Raw genomic sequence first — 7,509 nt, forward strand, 5'->3', positions numbered from 1 at the left:
TCATGGATCCATGGCCTTCCTGTGATGTGTGTGACACTTTACCGATCACTCAGGTGATCGGTAAAGAGAAATGGATCATCTAGTTTGCTCAAGACAGAAAATGAAAGATTCTGATAAAGGAAATGAGGCCATTTTAAAAAGTTTACAAGGGAGAGCTTTGTTATGAAGTACAAAAAAAGAAAACACATGAAAAGCCTGTTGGGTTAGGGTTAGGGTTCATGAGATTCCTTTGATGGGAATCTAACTGAAGGCTGAGCAGAGAGCAGATCATTGTTTCTTTTAAGTAGTAGTTACAAATGGATATTTATGTTCTTCTGCAATAATTGGCGAATATGTTTTTAGTAGTGTTCTTTCCAGTAAATAAATTAGCATCAACCAGTAACTGCTTGGTGGCTGGTAATCAGAAGTACTGTACTTAAATGGATAGGTTGGCTCAAGAGAGAGATTGTTATAATCTTATTATTTAATATTTATGCTGTTTAGTCTAGAGAAGGCTTTGGCAGTTAGAGCAATCAATGCATATGAAAGGCTTTTGCAAGAAGAGCATTGTTGTTTTTTTTTTTTTTCTGTTACTGTTTAGGGCACAAAGCTCAAGCCAAGGAGAGTGAAAATGAAGGGCTGGTGGTACAAGTGGCTCAGGAATTCCTCCTGTTTGCTGGACACCCCTTGCTCAGCCCCAGCTCCAGCTGCTCACTATCTCAGTCAAGCTGATATGAATCTGTGTAAAGACAGAGCAGATTGCTCCAACGAACCAGGTTTAGAATAATAATAACAATTCTCTGCTGAGTGGATGGAAGGGAGCTGAGAGCCTGAAAAAAAATTGAAAAAGCCCTGGATAGCTGTCTTCTTGATAGAAACCCAAACCTTTTTTTCAGTGACTCTTTACATGTGGCAACAGTCCAAATTACAGAATCACAGAATCAATTAGGTTGGAAAAGACCTCTGAGATCGTTGAGTCCAACCTATGGCTTGCATAACTTGTCAGTTTGTTGGGAATGGGAGACTGTGCTCCACTGAGGTTCTAACTCAGTGGCTTTAGTACAGACTTTAATGGGCAACCTCCCTGTGTCCAGAGGTGTCCCTGCCCTCAGAACTTGGGTTGTGTTGAGGATAAAACAGCTGGATAATTGAACCAAGCCTTGCAGATTTGAATTTCTGTTGTGACTCTGTCTCAGACTCAAGGGAAGGAGTTCATATACTTAGTGGTATTGATCAGTATTTTCCCATGGAAAATGAGGAAGGACTTTTGAGGAGAAAACTGGGAATACATGCCAATAAGAAATGAAATAAGGTCTATACTCAGTAAAAGGGTCCTTGGGAGCATGATGGAGATACAGTGACAGTCTGCCATGAGCGAGTTCCATGGCAACTACCAGTCTTTGACCTATTTTCCTAATTTTTCTTGGTAAAGATAATTTTTGGTAGGCAAGTACTATATATATGTGATTTGCCTTCCCACCAGCACAGTTGTAAGGTAACACTAATTATTCTATTTTATCTCTGATTTAAAAAGTCAAAGTGCAGTTGCCTTCTTTGTGATCGGTTCTATTTATCATGTACATATTTGCATATATTACTGAAAAGGTTTTTATAGTTTGTTGAGTATCTTTGTTATCATACAGCTCATAATATTTTAATTATAAAAAGAGAGATGAGCTGCACTACTGAAATGAAATCCAGATCTTTACCTACACAAAGTATTTCATGTGCCAGAAGCAACATATTTTTCTGACTCTGAATTAATCTTTTCTTTTTATCCCTGGAAGCTTCTTTCCAGAGGAAATTTCAAAATCCGACCCTTCCATTGTGATTGGGAATGCGTTTTGGTTTTGTTTCAGTTTCCATGGCAACAGGAAAATTTGTTTTCTGACAGTCACTGAACACAAAGCTCTAATTTCCCTATGCTGTTTTGAATACATAAGTTTACATTTTTATCCCGTCAAGTATTTTGAATCTCTCTCCTTAACTTCTTGACTCCATTTAGCTCTGTGAAAACCAGTCTGCTACTCCTTAGTCAGCACAGACAGGTTTTTTTCCATACTTTCTTAATTCTTCAGATATAATTTGATTCAGCGATATCAGAAATACAGGCACATTTTACGCTTAGACTAAAAGTCCAATTCTTTCCTTAGAGGAGCATTATTACTTTTTAAATTACTTCTAAGCACTAAACTTATTTCAAATCTGGCCTCAGGGTTGTGGAATGTAACCTCTGTCATTTTAAAGTCAGGAGCTTACTTGTCTGTTATGTTTTGCTTACATTCATATATCTTACGCTGTTTGACATGCTGATCAGCCAGTCCATGCGTGTTCTTGAAGAGTACCAGCTACATGATCATTAAATTTTGTACTGTCTCCTGCAACTTCAAACATAATATATTAATTAATTCCTGAAGAGATACCAGACCTCTGTGGTTTGCAAAGCTTCATCATTCACTGTGTGTATGAAATCTCATTTTATTTAACACTGACATCACCTATGCCACCAAATTATCATAACTGCTAGAAAGCTTCAAGATATATGGCTTAAAAAAAGTGTCCTCTTAAGTAGGAATGTGAAAGAAGAAAGGTACACGACAGTCTTAATGTTTTGGGCTTTGCCTACCTGTTAGCTCCCTCCACAGGTATTTGTGGAATAAATCTCCAATAAATCTGTGTCCCAGCAGAAAGTGTTTCATCTGTGGATCTGCTGTAAATGCTGCTTTGCCACTCTGAGCCTGGACAGTTTTCTTGCCTTAGTTCCTCTCCAGCTGAGCTAGAATACGTGCTTGGCTCCTTAACAGGAGGGAAAAGTATTTCTAATAAGTCCCCAAACCTCCCCCTACCCTTTGTCTCTTCTCCATAAAACCAAACTAAGGCAGCACTCATAGAACCTGGCTGTACAGATATACATCCTTCCTCTATTTTAATAAAAGAGAAAAGAGACAACAGCACTGACGTGAGTTTCTGACAGCAGGAATTAATGGGGCAGTGCAAACCTTTGAACTCTGCTTTGCCAGCATAACAGTCAAAGAACTTTAGAAAAGAATTGAAAAAATTGATCTTGTATCACAGCTTCTGGGGATAGAGAACATTTTTGGAGGACAGTTGGTACCCTCAGTAGGCATTTCCAACTGCTTCCAAACTCTTTAGAGAATGTTGTGCTCATAGAAGGTAACTTCCATTTCATTAAAGCATTTAACTTCCAGCATAGTCTATTTGGGCAGTTATATGCAGTCTTTTTTTTATTTACAGGCTTTTGCTATATTTATCCATGCCTTCAGTGTAGTTGCTTCTCATTATTAATAGATATTTATGTTACATAGACTTTGTTGATGCTGATACAATCGAGTGTTCCATTAATGTTGAGATCTGAGGTTAATTATGCACTTTGCACTCCTGTTTGAAAGTCATGATAAAACTGGTTTGCATTTTTAATTTTTGCTCTCAGTGAAATATAGCCAGCTCGTATTCATTACCAGCATAGATCTGATTTTTCTTTTCTTAGTTGTTAGATCTTTTATTGCTTTCCTTGCATGGATTATCTGAGAAAAGTGCATAGGCTCTAAATTGTGGGAAGGATCAATCCTTATATCTTAATATGTACCAAGCAAACCTATCATTGCTCAGCTGATTTGAGAGTTGTTTTGCTTTTAGATAAATATTTTTGAGACTGTAGCTATTTATGACTTTAGCCTCTTGTGAATTGTTACTGGAGGTCATCTGTTGTTGATTCAGAAGTATCAGTTAATCATGCTGGAAAGGGAACATGGGTGAACATGGATTTCTTCCTGTGGGAAAATGAGCAATCATTTTTTGTTATAGATTAGTTCACTAGAAACTGTGAAACTGTATTCCAGTCCATGTCTTTGTAAATGTTTGAAATAACATTTTCAATTTCTGTGAGTGTAAAGAAACGATTATTTTCTCCAGCATCTATCCCTACTCAGTCAAAAAAAGTTAGCCTGTAATGAATACAGAAAAGCCACTTACAGTATAAAATCAAATGTCACAAAAAATATATTGCTCAAGTATCTAATGATTCTTGATGCTTCATTTTCATCTCTTGATATATTCAGGTAGGAGGTGCTCAAATAATTCTTGAACCCCAGAATTTTCATTGTGTCCAAATGAAGGTGCTTCCTTATTAAATGCTGGAGGCTTTGGAATAATTCAGAATAGTTTGTATCAAAACATCTTTATTTCTTCTAGTCCATTCCATAAATAGTGTTAGGAGCAGACTAAAAAGCTGCAGCTCTGGTTGCTGCAGAGGACAGACAGACGTGCTGCTCTCAGCAATATGAGTCTGTGGACCTCAAATGGACTTGTGTGAGGAGAAAGACCGAATCCACAGCCTAGCCTGAGCCCTGTTACAGAGCACATGTGTAGGAGAGAGGTGAAGGACTTTTCTCCTCCCAGCCTGGTGAAGAGCTGTGTCTTTGTTCTTTGGAGGTCACTGGCAAACAAAGACATCTTTGTGGTTCTCAGCCAGAGTGAGGTGATGGAGGGAGCAGTTTAGGCATTTCTTCCTTTGTAAACTCTTTGGACTGGCAGGTGTAGTCTGGAGCCAAGGAGTGATATCAGGAATTAATTACCTCCATGGACAAGAATATTAATTTGCAGTTATTTTACAAGCTGCAGTCTTCTAGAACTTGTCTTGTTAACTGCCATCTACATCAGAAAAACAGCTCAAATTTCATTGTTGGTGCAAAGACCATCACAGATTTATAGATGAAACCAAGGAGTCTGGGCAGTCACAGCTATGCTCAGTGGGTTTTAATAATCCCTGTACCACAGACCTCTCCAGTCCTTCTGTTTCTGATCTCCATCCATGGGAAGTGTTTGTAAATCTGGGTTTGGAAAGGTCCTGTATTCTAGGCCATCATGTTCTCTCAACACAGAGGAAGGTATTAAAGCTGTCCCATGGGGCACATTAGCCTTTCCAAGTGAGGGGCATTATGGCTTACTGTAGTACAAAACCAGATCTACTACATTTTTGTATGCTTCTTTTAATGAAATTTCTCTCTAAATCCTTTTTATTCTTTATTTTTATTTCCTAAGACAGTGTGGGATAGCAGCACTCTATCAGCATTTGAAAAATGAAATTTATGTTTACTTTGTTACTTTGTGACAGCTGGCTTTGACAAAAATGGTGGATTGATTTTATCTTGTCAGCAAATTATTTCCATTCATCTGCAGCCCTGGAAACCTGCTTGGATCTTGGAAGTGTGTCTGGTCCCAGTTTCAAATTGAATTGTCTCATTTTTATTTGACATGAGTGAGTATGGGCACTTAGATCATAATTTCATTTCTGTGCATCACAATCTAAGGAGAAATCACTCACCCCATTCCTCCCAGTCCTCTCCCATCCCCAGAACAAACTTTGGTACCTCTCAGCTCTAACTGTCTGTCAGTTCTAAGCTTTCTGGAAGGTATTTATGGCATAGAAGAACTGTTAAGGGAAACGTGCCTCCTTCTGTGAATTCCTATTAGTGTGCATAAGCTTTCCTTGGGAACGCTGAAGATGCATTTAATTCCTCATATTATCAGTGAACTTCTCTTTATGTCCAGTGACTGCCATTCTTTGCAAGGTCCTTTTGACTGGGTAGATAATAGTGGGATAACAAGAAGGTATCTGACAAGAGTTTGCTACTGGGATCTGGCAGCCTTTTCTGTTAGTTAACACTCATACTTGTGAGCTTCCCAAAGGTTCCCACTTTTAGGAACCTAAAAATGGTCAAAGTAAGTTGCAAACTAAACAGTGACTGGAACATACCTCTATTTGACATCTCTCTGAACATCACAGATATTTTTGGTAATAGAAGGTCTGAAGGTACGAGTGGGCTGAGTTCATTAGAAGACATCATTGTAGCCTAATTGATTGTAATTAACTTTTGCCCTCAAAACACAGAGCAGAGAGTCCCAGCTGAGCTTCTCTGGAGGTCAGAGTTAGCTAAGACATGGGAAAAGCAGCTGGTAGCAAGCAGCCACTGAACAAATGAAACCTTGTTCTAGTCAGAGTCAGAACTATGACAAGGTGGTAGCAGAGGAGTCACTGACCATTCTGGAATCTTCACATCCTGTCCTGAGCATTTATCAGCTGTAGTAGCTGCTTCATTTCATTTCATTTCATTTCAAAATAAGGCATTTGCTTAAAAATGTATTTTGGTGAGTGCAATTCCTGGTAGAGTGAGTGAGACCCTGAGTGTATTAACTGATAAACTGGCTTGGGAATGGCTTGTTAGCATAAAGAGCAAATATGAGATTGAGCAGTAGCTAATGGTAGTCCTCCTAACTCCTCAGCCTGACATACCTCCAGCCTTTGACTAAAGGAGATAAAATAGAAAGAGTATGAGTTAAGAAACCTGGAGAGTTTGGTAATTATAAATTAATTCATCATCATGGCTAGGCTTCGCGAACGAAGATTTGAGAGGGGCTCTACCCACGCTTGCTACAAGCGCGCTGAAAATTAATTACACTGTAATGCAGTTCTTGTTTGTCTTTGGTATAGCTGATAGCAACTGGCACGTCCATTGCTTATCAATACAAGCAGCAAAATGTAGTGTTACTAAAGGTTTCTGAGGCTCAGTAAAATGTCTATTTTAAGTTTTTTTTTTTTTTAATAGGTTATTTACCTTAGTAACTCTTAGGATGCAGTAAAATTTTCTTTTCTCTGTTTCCTTATTTCTGCATTGCAGGACAGACAGACTGACCTTCTGTAACCTGCCTGGAAAAGGGCAGTGAAGACTTGGTATACCATATATAAAGCCATGTATATAAACCCATATATATACAAATACATGTGTGGCTTTAAAGATTTTACAGATTAGTGTGATTTCTACAAGAGATTTTGGGCAGTGTTTTTGTATGTTCCCTATAAAAGAGAACAGAATTATTTTGAGAAAAAATATTTCAAAAGGTTGGAGTGTTTGCTTTTCATCTGAGGCATCCAGACTTTTTATTAGCAGTATTAAAATACTTTTAGAGACACACACAGATACAAAATAACTCTTTAATTATTTTAGGATTGGCTAATGTAGCTCAAATTTATAATGAAACTCTGATTGGAAGTGAAACCCAAACACTTTCCTATGTTTTCCTTTGGTTTATTGGATAGGAGCAGAAATTGTAGAGCCAATAGTTAAAATTTTTGAACAATTTGTTTGAAAATAATATTTTACAGTGATCTCTTGCCTTCTGTGGCCATTAGAGAGATTTTCCTAAGCAGTCTGATGCATTAGTGCTCATAACTCTAGTTTGTGACTATGATTATTTCTTGATGCTGAGTGAAGCAAGAGATCATAAAATCAAAATGCAAAGCTTTTAACTGTACTCTTGGCTAGCTGGAAATCAACATCTTTGCTAACTGGACAGAAACTGGACTAAGTGATGAATTCATCTGACTGAAAAATTGGATAGATTCTCCCAGAAGATGGCAGTGCACCTATGAGTACTGTTCTGCCAACTTTGTAGGTTATATAATTTCTAGCGTTTTTTTTCAATATTGAGTGCAATAACAAAAAAAGTACA

This window comes from Empidonax traillii, unplaced genomic scaffold (assembly GCF_003031625.1).
Source record: "Empidonax traillii isolate 1590-97213 ecotype Southwest subspecies unplaced genomic scaffold, ASM303162v1 scaffold1206:size157628, whole genome shotgun sequence".
In the NCBI taxonomy this organism is placed as follows: domain Eukaryota; kingdom Metazoa; phylum Chordata; class Aves; order Passeriformes; family Tyrannidae; genus Empidonax; species Empidonax traillii.